At 38.1% G+C, this 12,246-nt stretch overlaps 1 pseudogene; it reads left to right on the forward strand.

The window, feature by feature from the left end:
* The first annotated feature begins 2,826 nt into the window (after positions 1 to 2,826).
* Positions 2,827 to 3,258, forward strand: LOC125910303 (protein tyrosine phosphatase type IVA 1-like; annotated as a pseudogene).
* The last annotated feature ends 8,988 nt before the right edge of the window (positions 3,259 to 12,246 follow it).

Below are 12,246 nucleotides of genomic sequence, written 5' to 3' on the forward strand. Positions count from 1 at the left end.
GTCTCAGAGCCTGAAGAGATAAAGGAGATACAGCTCTGGAGAGGTTGTGGAGAGAGTGGCCACGATCTCCCTGGGGAAGTGGAATATATATGCTTCTAGGCTACAATGGTGTGGTAACCGTATTTCCTAAAACATACCTACCTCATTTTTAAATGGAGTGATAGATAGGAGCAGTGATGTTGGTCTGTGTCCCTGAGGGACAAATGGGACGAGGCAAGAGAGAAGCATTCCTGATGGCATTGCTTTAGCAAGAGCTACAAAGACTCGGTGTACTGAATTTAACGGAAAAGTGGAGGAAGTGTGTAGCCCACAAAATGAGGGTAAGGGTGACATTTGTGAGGTTAGTCTGAGGCAGCAGGAAGGAGGAGGATTTCCAGAACCCTTCCCACCTTAGTTGTTTACCCTTGGGCAGAAAGGGTATCTGGAGTGGGATGAGAGTGAAGCAGGGCCCTTGAATTCTACCAGAGAATCTAAATATTACTTGAAGAAGAGGAAGATAAGGAGAGAAGGAGGAAGAAAAAAAAAGTTGTGAAAGAAGAAGGTTTATTTATAATCCCTTGACTTTCTTGCTAGTTTAGAAAACTCTATGACACTAACACATAGAAAAACTTAGTTTTTCCTTCTTCTTCTCTTTATTTTTTAAAATTATGTATTTAGTTTGAGAGAGGGGGGAACACGCAGAGAGAGGCAGAGACAGAATCCCAAGCAGGTTCTGCACCATCAGTGCAGAGTCCCACACTGGGCTCAAACTCACAGACCATGAGATCACGGCCTGAACTGAAATCAAGACTCAGACGTTTTACCAACTGAGCCACCCAGGTACCACCACCCCCCACCCAGTCTTCTTCTTTTCTTAATTAAACTTACAGAATAGACAGAAAGTCCATGGAAAAAACAACAAAGGGAAAAGCGTGGGAAACATTCATCCAGATCATGGGTCCTTTAACATCAAAACTCATAGCTGTCTCTTACCAACCTGACCGTAAGCTAGTGAGGATACTTGCCTTCCTGTTTGACTGGTAGTTCTCTCCATTTTTTTCTACTATCATTCTACTGTGCCTTAGATGTATATAGCAGGTTATGTCCACAGAGCACAAAATATTATACAAGTCATCTCATTCATCTTCAATCTCTGGAATTTTATACCCATGTGAAAATTTCCTAGCCAGATCCTATAAATTCAAAGATGTACATCTGGGTTAATTTATCCAAGGGGCTTTTAGATGATGAGAACCATCAGGAGCTATTTTTAGAATAGAGGGAATGCAGCATTTTTAAAAATACAGATTCCATCGACTTGAGGCCTCTGAGTTGCTAAAAGCAGCCTTTGGAGCAGAGGTCATCAGCAGGAACTCGATAATGCCTGAATTGGAAAGGCCACACAGTGGCATGGGAACTGACATTCTCTCTTGGGAGTCAGTAAGTGAGGCAGATGGCTCCCAAGTTAAAGGCATATTCTACCCTATTTTTCTGTACTGATGGTACAAAGAGGTGGGTATATCACTTTAAGATGGCCTCTAAAGCTACCCATATACTGTAATCAGATTTCAATTAGCAAGAAGGAAGCTAGATAAGTTGGAAAGAGTTTGGACTCTCAAGAGAATCTAGGCTTTAACTCTTACCAGTTTTTTTTTTTTTTTTTTTTTTTTTTTTTTTTTTTTTTTTAAGTAAAGAAGTAGGAAAGCACGCATCTTGGAATTGCTAGAAGACAGAATGAATTTGGAGAGGATGAATGGCAGACGAAGATGGAAAGACAGGCAGTAGCCAGGCCATGTAAGACACGGTCAAAATTCTGAATTTTATTCTGAAAGTAAGGGAAGTTAGTGAAGAGGTCATAGCCAAGAAATTCTGGTCTACCCCTTGGAAACAGAGACTATAGTAATCCTGAAAAATCATGAAAAAGACACCCCTGTCCAACTGCACGTATATCCATATACTTCTCCCTCCAAAAACACACATAAAAATTCTGCCTCTCTCTATAAGTCTTTTTTTTTTTTTTTTTTAGTTAAGTAGGTTCCTTTCATAAAATCTTTCTCCATTAATGTGGTTTACAATTCCTTAATTTTCCCTATTTTCCTTCTTTGAAAACAAGATAACCATTGGGCCTTGGCATACGTATTGGCTCTCTATGCTATGGGCCAACTGTCACCAAGCTCTCCTTGGAGACACTCACTGCCTGGTGGAGCCTGGTGCCCTGCCACCACCTGTGTCCCTGTCACCCAGGGTCCAGCTATATGATTAGACCACAGTCTTCAATGAGTAACATATTCCTTTCTTGGTCACACTTATGGAGTTTCTGAAGGGCAGTAGAGATTACTGTCAGGCACACATGACCTCCATGTAGACAAGGGAACTGAAGAAATTTATCACTACTCCACTAAGATGCCCCCATAAGAGCAGTTAACCTGGACTCAGAGTGTTGAATTGAAATCTGTAGAACATTTGCCAAGAGTTGTGACCTAGGGGGGCTAAACCTATCTAAATGCTACCTATCTATTGCTTCAGTTTTACGGGACTGAAGGATTGCTGTTTCTTGTTAGGAAGTTCATTTCAGTCCCTATTACTTCCAGCTTCACACTCAAAGCACTGAGAATTTCAAGTGGCGTATATTCAAACAGACAAGTGTCCTTACATCATTTCTGTATTCACTTCTTAAAATTCTTCCATAATGCTATTGGTTGTTTTTAACTAAATTCACATGGTTCAAGGAAACTGCCCAGACCTGTGGAAGTCACATACCAGAAAGTGAGATTTCTTTTTTTTTTTTTTTTTCAACGTTTTTTATTTATTTTTGGGACAGAGAGAGACAGAGCAAAGTGAGATTTCTTATACAACCTAACCAGTGCAACCTTAAACAAATTTATAGACAAACTTAAGAAGTAAGGAGTACAGCACCATTCTTGTGGAAAATAGAAGGCATTCATTTTCACAATTGGCCTTTTGATGCCAGTGCACCACCATCCAAACAGATTGTTGATTACTGGTTAAGTCTTGTGAAAAAAAAATTTGTTTTGTAGAAAACCTGGGTGTTATGTAAGTTACTACTGAGTTGTAGGTCTTGGCAGAGTTCCAGTGCTTGTCTTTCTAACACTAACTGAAGGTGGAATGAAACATGAAAATGCAGTACAGTTCATAAGACAGAAGTGGTGTGGAGCTTTTCAATAGCAAGCAACTTTTGTATTTTGAGAAGCATTGTCTTAAAATGTGGATGTGTTTCCAAATTCCAGTGGCTAGAGAAACTGTTGTTGTATTCATTAAAACTGGAATTCCTGATGCTATTGTCCTAGAAGTGGAATTTGAGACCAGACCTAATTGGTTGTTGTGTTAGCAAACATGGCGGCTTGGTGAGTGTAATGAAGTGTCCACAGGAGTACTGAAAAGCAGTTTTACCAGGTCACAAGCTTGACATAACTATCATTTCTATGTCTCAGTTATAGTCCACCTATTTGGTTACTTACCAAAAGATGCTTACTGTTTAGCATTTGAAATATACTTATCATTTGTACCAGTTGAATATGCTTTTCCTTAAACAAACAAACAAACAAACAAACTTAAAAAAAAAAAAAGATTTGTTAGGTTGGACCCACAGCACTGAGGCAAGACACTTCTGATTACCCAAAGCCCTGTGACATGTGGGAGCTAATTTGGCAGATGGGAAGGGTCACTATTCCTGGCCCGTGTGAGTGGCACATACTATTCCTTGCAATCCTTTCAGTTGATTCTTTCCCCAGTCTCAGGTAACTTCCTTACATGCATAGTTTCATCAAGGCTCAGCTGAAAAAGTGATGGCAATATTACGAAGATTTTTGAAGTTCCTTGTGTTGCTCCCTCCTGCGAACTGTAGCTTTTTCAGTTTCCTGGACTCCCAGTCTCATTCCAATTCCATCAGGCTCTATGTTGGTTCCTTCTTGTAGTGCTATGATTGGGAAACTGTCTCAAGACAGTAAACTGGAGCATTTATAGGGCTAACCTATTTGTTCTCATGTCTTAGGCATCACTGCCCTGTATTGCCTGGTATTTAGTGTCTTAAGAACCATTAATTCATATTTTGTCTGTTTTTTTTTTTTCTCCTTTGATTGTTTCAAGTGGGATGGTAAATTTTCCATTTGGCTGGAAGTGATATTCATTCTCTCTTGATTTCACTCTTTATCAGGTTTTCTTCCTATCTCTTCCTCAAAAGTGCTCTACTCAAAGTTTCCAAAGGGCTGCACACTGCAAAAAGCCAATGGTCTCTCAGGTTTCATTACTTAACTAATCAGTTGTACTTAACAGTTGATTACTAAATTTTTAAAGTTTTTATTTAAAATCCAGTTAGTTAACATACAGTGTAGTATTAGTTTCAGGGGTATAATTGAGTGATTCGACACTTCCATACCTCACACAGTGCTCATCCCAAGTGCCCTCCTTAATTCCCATCACCTATTTCACCCATCCCCCACCCACCTCTCCTTGGTAACTGTCAGTTTGTTCTCTGTAGTTAAGAGTCTGTTTCTTGGTTTGCCTCTCTTTTTCCCCCTTTGTTCATTTGTTTTGTTTTGTCAAATTCCACACATGAGTGAAATCATACGGTATTTGTCTTTCTCTGACTGACTTATTTTGCTTAGTATAATACTCTCTAGTTCCATCCACATCATTGCAAATGACAAGATTTCATTCTTTTTTATGGTTGAGTAATATTCCAATATACATATATATATTACCACAACTTCTTTATTCATCAGTTGATGGACAGTTGGGGTGTTTCTATAGTTTGGCTATTGCAAATAATGCTGCTATAAAAATTGGGGTGCATGTATCTTTTTGAATTAGTATTTTTGTATTATTTGGGCAAATACCTAGTAGTGCAAATCCTGAATCACAGGGTAGTTCTACTTTTAACTTTTTGAGGAACCTACATACTGTTTTCCAGAGTGGCTGAACCAGTTTGCATTCCCACCAACAATGCATGACTACTTTGGTAGAAAGGACTACTCATTTTCTTTGAAACACCTTTTCCTCTGGCTCCCAGGATACAATTCTCTTGACCTTTTCCTCTGGCTCCCAGGATACAATTCTACAATTCCTTGACTAAGTTGCTCCTTCTTTGCAGAGTCATCCTCATATTCCCAATCTCTAAATGTTACTGTGTCATGGAGCTTAGTGGTAGGACATGTCCTTGTATCTCTCTGTACTCTGCAGGTGATCTCATCAAGTCTCATAGTCTTATGTATCTTTAAACACTAACTCCTAATTTTTATCTCTAGCCTTCTAAAATTTACATGTGGAAAATGTATCTCAAACTTAATACTCCCAAAACTGAACTCTTAATTCCCCTCAGTGCCTGAACCTGCAAATTTTGTAAAGGAATTAACTTGAGTTTGCCCCTTGGTGAGTTACAGATAGAGACTACACCAGGTGGAGTTGTCACACAAAGGAAACTTTAATTGCAGCAAATAAGGAGATCACAGGGAAAAACCTCCAAAGTTGTGGCTCTCTAAGCAGGGGTGAGTGAGTTTCTTTCACTGATGGTTAAGATGAATATTCAGAAAGGGGAGTTTTGTCATTGTATTTACAGATGGGCCTAAGGCTGCACATGACATGCATCTTAAGGAAACATGCCTATACATACATTCTACGTTATGTTAATGAGGTTTAACCTCCTCTGATTTATTGTCTCTGATATGGTAAGGTTATTTCCAGGCCTAGAAACTCTTAGTTTTTGGGTTCCCTTTGTCCCCTTAAAATCCTTAACTACTAAAGTTTTTGCATTTCTTTGCAATTCCAAGAAAGTTCTGTAAGAAGTGTGCTTGGGCAAATAGAGATGGTCAGGGCACAGTTCACAGAAAATAGCTGGAGGCCTAAAATGACTTCTCTTGTATCACAAAAGCTATGTGTTGTCTTTCTTTTTCTGGGGACACCTAACTTTCTGTGTACACTTTCAGATCCATCTCCTTAGAAAATGGCAACTTTGTCTTTCTGATTGCTGAAGCCAAAGCCTTACCATCATCTTTGACCACTTTTCCCACACTTCTAGCAAATTCAGGCAGTTGCACTATCTTCACCTACTTCCCTGCTATCCAAGTCATTATCACCTCTCACCTGCATTACTTCAAGACCCTCTAGTGATCTCTCTGTGCACACTCCTCTTTACACTCTTCACATACTTCCAAGTTGTTAATTTCAAAACGTGAACTGGATTGTGTCACTCCTCTGCCTAAAATGCTACAGTGTTTCCCATCTCACTCATATTAGGATAAAAGTCTTTACTTTGATCTTCAACAGACTATATGACCTAATGTTACACAGGTTACAACTTTTCCTTTCTCTCTACTCCATCTGCAATGGCCTCCTTATTGTCTTCAAACATGGAAAGCACATTCCTGCCTTCAGATTGTTGGCCACTGTGACTTTCTCTTCCTTCTGCCTGGAACACTCTGAAATGGCTGGTTCATTCCATTATTTCCTTCAGGTCTCAGGTCAAGTAGCACATTATCAGAGCATCTTCCTGGCCAACTTCCTGCTTCTTGCACTGGATATTTCCAAGAGAGCAGGGATGTTATTTGCAGGTACATTCCTAGTACTGGTACACAGTAGATACTCAATAGGTATTTGTTTAGTGAATACATGAGTGAAACGCTATAGTTATGGGACATTTCTGACCTATGACATTAAACAATGCAGCTGCTACCAAGTGCGTCTTGATTACCAGGTAGCTTTTCAGGTTGGATGTAGCGGTATTCTTCTGAGGGTTTCTCAAGTATTCTTGAAAGGTATCAGTTAAGTCTTATGTGTTTTGTTTATGTCTTCCATTGTTTTTTGGTGTATCAAATGATATAAAACAAATCATCATACAGAAGGACTTTGTTTCAAGGAAAGGAAAAGCTTCTTCCAACTGAATAAGGTTTGACCTTTAAGTTTCCAAGGGGTAAATAAAGATATTATTTTCAACTATTTTCTAATGTTTGACCATTTTGATTAGGGCAAAATGGTCCTATTCCATGAAAGTATTCTCTTAATGACACAAAAATCATACATTTTCCTGGTACGGTTTCAAACAGAAAAAGGTTTTATTTTTTCGGTTATAGAAAACACAGTCCTGTGATCTTAATTATACTTATTTTATCTCCAAAGTATTCTTTCAATTTAGGTCTTATAATTTATGAAAGAATATGTGTTATTATTTTTTTGGTGCGTAAAAATCTTCTGCCTCAATTTTAGCAGTAGGATTTTTTTTTTTACCAAGATGGTATTTTACAATGTTTTAGCAATGCTTCTCTGGGCTGGGAATGATATATAATGGATGATTTTTGCTGCATTTCACATAGCGGTGGTCTCAATAACAGTGATTATAATTATATAATAGAATGACAGACGCAACTACTTATTCACATAGTTTTCCACATCTACATGAGAATTTTCAGAGCAGGAAATATTTTCATCATTTATATATGTATTCATATATATGTTACTCTTATAGAAAAATGTATATGGTATTATTCCAAATTTTAGAAGGAGATAGAGCACATATATAAATTGTTGAATAAGAGGCCGGTTAAAATTAAAATTTAGTTAATTGTAAGGAATCATCATTGTCTCATAATTATAACTGTCACTTTAATATGCAGTTATTTTACTCTTAGAAACCCTATTTTCATCTAACAATTTTCTCTCCATCTAAATCTTGTAAGGAAGGTAGCATAAGATTTTATTCCTATTTTACTGATAGGAAAACAGGTTCATCTGGGAAAAGTAATTCTCTCAAAGTTATATAATTTGTCCCTGCTCTTTACAAATGATTATGGCATGTGTGTTTGTGGTGTGTAAAATGCAGAAGTAAGCAAAGGGAGGACAAGAACAGAACAGTAGATGTCAGGGTCTCCTTAGTAAATCTCAGGGCCACCTCTTAGGCTTCAACTGTTCATCAACATTATGACCCTTTGCTTTGGTGAAAACAGGGAAAATACCAACAGGCCTTTCTGACTTTGCCTCAACAAGACTTAATGAATTACATCACATAAAATAACCAAAGAACTGTTGAGCTGTTAATATGAATGTTTTTTTCTCTCTAGTTCCCAATTTTTCCCCCCCAGGAAGAAACAATCCCAATTAGTGAAACCACTTTCCTATGCTCCCAATTGTAAATACAGAATCACAAACCGTTCATGAGCCAACACAGCCCCTAGATGTGTGTGCTTGATGCGTCACAGTTCCTAACACTCCATGTTATATGACACCCACTGCTCTAAATGTTCATTGCCTGTCTGGCCCCTGGAGGCATTTGAGTCTGGCCCAGAAGACCACAGACTTTCATCACTGCTGCTCTCTGTTTTTCCTCCCTGGGCTGCAGATCATCTATCTCTTACCTTTATTTTACCTGTGACTAGAGTTAATGCCACACTGTTGACTGTACATCAATTAGGAGACTCGACTGCCACTTTCTATAAACGTCAGCTAGAATGCCTCCCTCTAGCATTACAGAAAGCTCTTTCTGAACAAAACTTATTTTTAGAAATGCAACATAGTGATTTTTTTTCTAAAAGTAAAGTTTGAATTTCCATTTTATTTAGAAGCCTTAGGGATATTATGGCTGAGGAAATGCATTCTTTAGCCAAGGGACTTGATCATATTGTCCTTACAGACGACAGTGGGTATTTTGCTGGAGTAAGGATAATAAAATTAGACCTGTCATTTTTGTTTAGGTATCTGAGAAGTAAGTGTGTGGCATGAATGATGCTGGCTCAGGCTTTTAGACCTGAGCAAAGGGGCCACAAGACTCCATTTTCAGTGCTGTCTGGCTTTCATGCCTATTCTAGGCAAGGCTGCTACTCAAGGTCAAAAACTGTCTTTCCTCGAGAAACACATTGTAATATGTAGAGCTTTTAGTATCTCCTTTGGATATGTTCCTAATTATAATTTTCCTCCGTATCCCAGTCTCCCAAAGTACAAAGTGAGCTCTGGATGACTCTGCTGTATCTAACTTACCATTCAGTAAACAACCACTCAACATCTTGACCCTACACTTCATGATAGACATTGCTTTAAGGCCTGATCTGCTGGAATAAAACAAAGGAGTTTGTTCTGAGAAAGACTGGTGATCAAGACAGGAGAAAAAATTAGGCAACCTTAAGAGAGAGACTTGAGCAAGACTGTATCTTAAGGGGGCACTCCTGTTTACACGGTTTAAAAAAAGCTTCAAAAGTTTAACAGTATGCATTTTTGCTTATCGCCATGGTTTGAGTTACTTTCATGATAAGAGATTTTTCTATATAAATACATGATTTTTACAGTGTAAGGTTCTAGATTTATTTATCTAATCCCATACTAAGGTACTTAAGTAATATAGAAATAGGAAAGAGGCTGGTACATGAAAGGGTAATGCCCAGTGAGTATAACTGCCTCATTTTATGTCACACAGAAGGTGCTTTAGTTCATGCCTTGTAAGTGATGCTGTTCTTTCAGGAACTGTGGCTTCTTTTTCACTTCAAGGTTTCCATAGGACCGAGAGCTTATATATTAAAATTATTTGTGCCTAATTAGCTCACTAACCATCACATATCCCCTGTGAATGTGTGTGAGTTTTATCATTTTGCAAGTGGACATGCTTATTTTGTTTGTCAATTCTGAGCAATAGTATTTTCAATAATATATATAATTGAGACTTTACTTAAAGAGCTGTGTTTTAACGTAGGGCTTTATAAACACAAAAGTGTTGTTAGGAAAAACTAAACTCATGGTAGAATCAATCATGAACACATAAATAAAGAACATAAGCAAATTTATCTGCATGTATACACAGACTAATACAACTATGATATATATGCAATGTGGGAATTCTGAGCTAGCCACAAATTTCTCTTCACTACTGCATTGATGAATCCCTGCATATCGACTGGGTAAGGGAAATTACTTTGTTCCTCATTACCCTTATTCTGGTATCTATCTTGCGCTCTATCCACAAAAGTCCAAATCAGATTCATAACTTCCTTGCATTGGAAAATATATATCAACATTAAGATTGCATACAAGTGCTTAAAGTTTAGACTTTTTAAAGACAAATTATTTAAAGATATCTAGCTACATTTCTGTTTGATAATATGCAGGCTTGAACAAATGCATCAGCTTCAGGTTATAAGGCTCTCTTCTATTTGCTACAATGTTTTCCTTTTTTTTCTGTCATGCATTGGGAGGGATTCATAAACCCTCCTGGATTCTTGACAGAAATAGGAAAAATACTGGTTTCATAGTTCTCAAGAGGAGAGTTACCCATTTAGAAGTACTTTTTGAAGTTATTTGCTTCACAATCATTCTCATCTATTTCTTAATTATTTCTTACATCACCTCCCCCTGACCAAATGGTGGTAGAAGCTGGGCTATACAACTGTCAGATATGTACCTCCAGATGTTTCACTATTTAACTATTTGGTTAGGGGTGTCAGAACTTCTTTTCTAAGCAGTTACAACTCTTTAAATTTGTTAAGGCCTTAGAATACTTTAAGAGAGATGCCAGTCTGGATTATGAAATTCGTGACACTGTGAGAAAACAGTAATTTCCTAAAAAAATACTTTTACAAAGATGATTAGGCACAACATTACATTCTCTCTTCTAGCCTCTTCTAATTCTTCCTCTATTTCCATCATTTTGGAACCCCAGCTAACAAAAGAGACAAGGGAGCCTTCTGGTACTTACCTAACCTAAGAGCTTGTACGTCCTTTAATAATTATAACTTTGACAAATCAACTGTGGCTAGATTACTGAGTTTCCTAGTTGATTACTTAAAATCCCAACTTTGCCACATTTTTTTACAGAGGAAAAACCCAAATTCTCTTCACTTTTGCCTACAAATTTGCATGTGCATACTGATCCCAAGACTATGTAACTTCAGACTTCCAGAGAGGCATTCTGAAGTGCTTAGAAACAAAAGGAACAATATGTCCCTGTTTTATAAGGCCATTAGGCTTTGAGGAGAGAACGAAATGTCAGAATATTAAGAGAAAATGGAAAAGGGGCAGATTCAAATGTGTCTACTCCTTTTGCTATATATCTCATTCTACTTCAATAGTAATCATCCCACTTGATCTGAACATACTTTTCTTTGCAGTACCCACTGCACCTATGCCTTTCATGCTGTCAAACATGGTCCCCTTAAAGCCTTACTTAAAAGGAGCAATCCCCTCTAGAATGATGATACCAAGTAGGACAGAGGTGTAAGAATCTTTCAGCTGCTACAACAACAAAAAAACCTGCTTACCTTGCAGGCTAATCTTTTAGAAACTTTCTTATTCTGAATTCAGTAGAACTGATGTGACCTACCCATACACCAAGACTAAGGCTGTCCTAGTGCTTTGGTGGCTGCTTCAAATATTTTCCAAAAATTTAACATGTCCTAATGACACTTACTGTGCACCTCTCACAAGAACCCCCATATCTCAATCATCTGCCACTGAAAAGATTTAAGCACACAATGCTCCATGCACGTCTATAATCTATATTCCTTGCAATGAGTCGCCTGTTTTCTGTCCTACAGGCATTTTCTTTGAGCACTCACCACAGCTGTCCATTGAAGTGCCTGTGTTAGAACTGATTAAAGTATTGAGGCAACCTTAACTTTCCCAAAGACCAAGCTGTAACAAGTAGTGACAATGAAATTCTGAGTAATAAATGTGGACCTTCAATAACATGGCCACATAATCCATGCTTAACAAGAGAATTGCCAGAGTTCCAGACTTGGCTAGATGCCCGGTCCTAGACACGGAGAAAGACGTCTCCACAGCATCAACCACTAATGAGTAGGATAGACTATTCCCCCACAACAGAAGCTATTTTGATTTACTTCCATGATTCCATAGGACATGGAGGGTGCCAAGGACCAAAAATGTTTGTTGAAATAGAACCTATATCCCACCTCCATGAAAGTGAATTGTATCAAAACAAGGCCAGATTCCTTTAACAATCAGTTTCATAAAGAAGATTAAGGCCATTTGATAGCTGGAACTAAATTTAAAATACTCTGGCAGAGTCAGAATGTATTCTGAGGGATTTACCTCTAAGAGAGTTATCCAGGTTACTGAACCCTCTGTGGGATTCTGAATTAGTGCACTGAAACCTCTGTGCCTAAATCAGATTTACTACTTCTTCCTCAGTCTTGCCCTATGATTTTCAACTCCTCTCATTTTAGCTTTGAGTTTGACCTTGTAGTGTAAGCCCTAAGAGCTTATATTTTTCCTTCCTTCCTTCCTTCCTTCCTTCCTTCCTTCCTTCCTTCCTTC

This window comes from Panthera uncia, assembly GCF_023721935.1.
Source record: "Panthera uncia isolate 11264 chromosome B3 unlocalized genomic scaffold, Puncia_PCG_1.0 HiC_scaffold_1, whole genome shotgun sequence".
Classification (NCBI taxonomy): domain Eukaryota; kingdom Metazoa; phylum Chordata; class Mammalia; order Carnivora; family Felidae; genus Panthera; species Panthera uncia.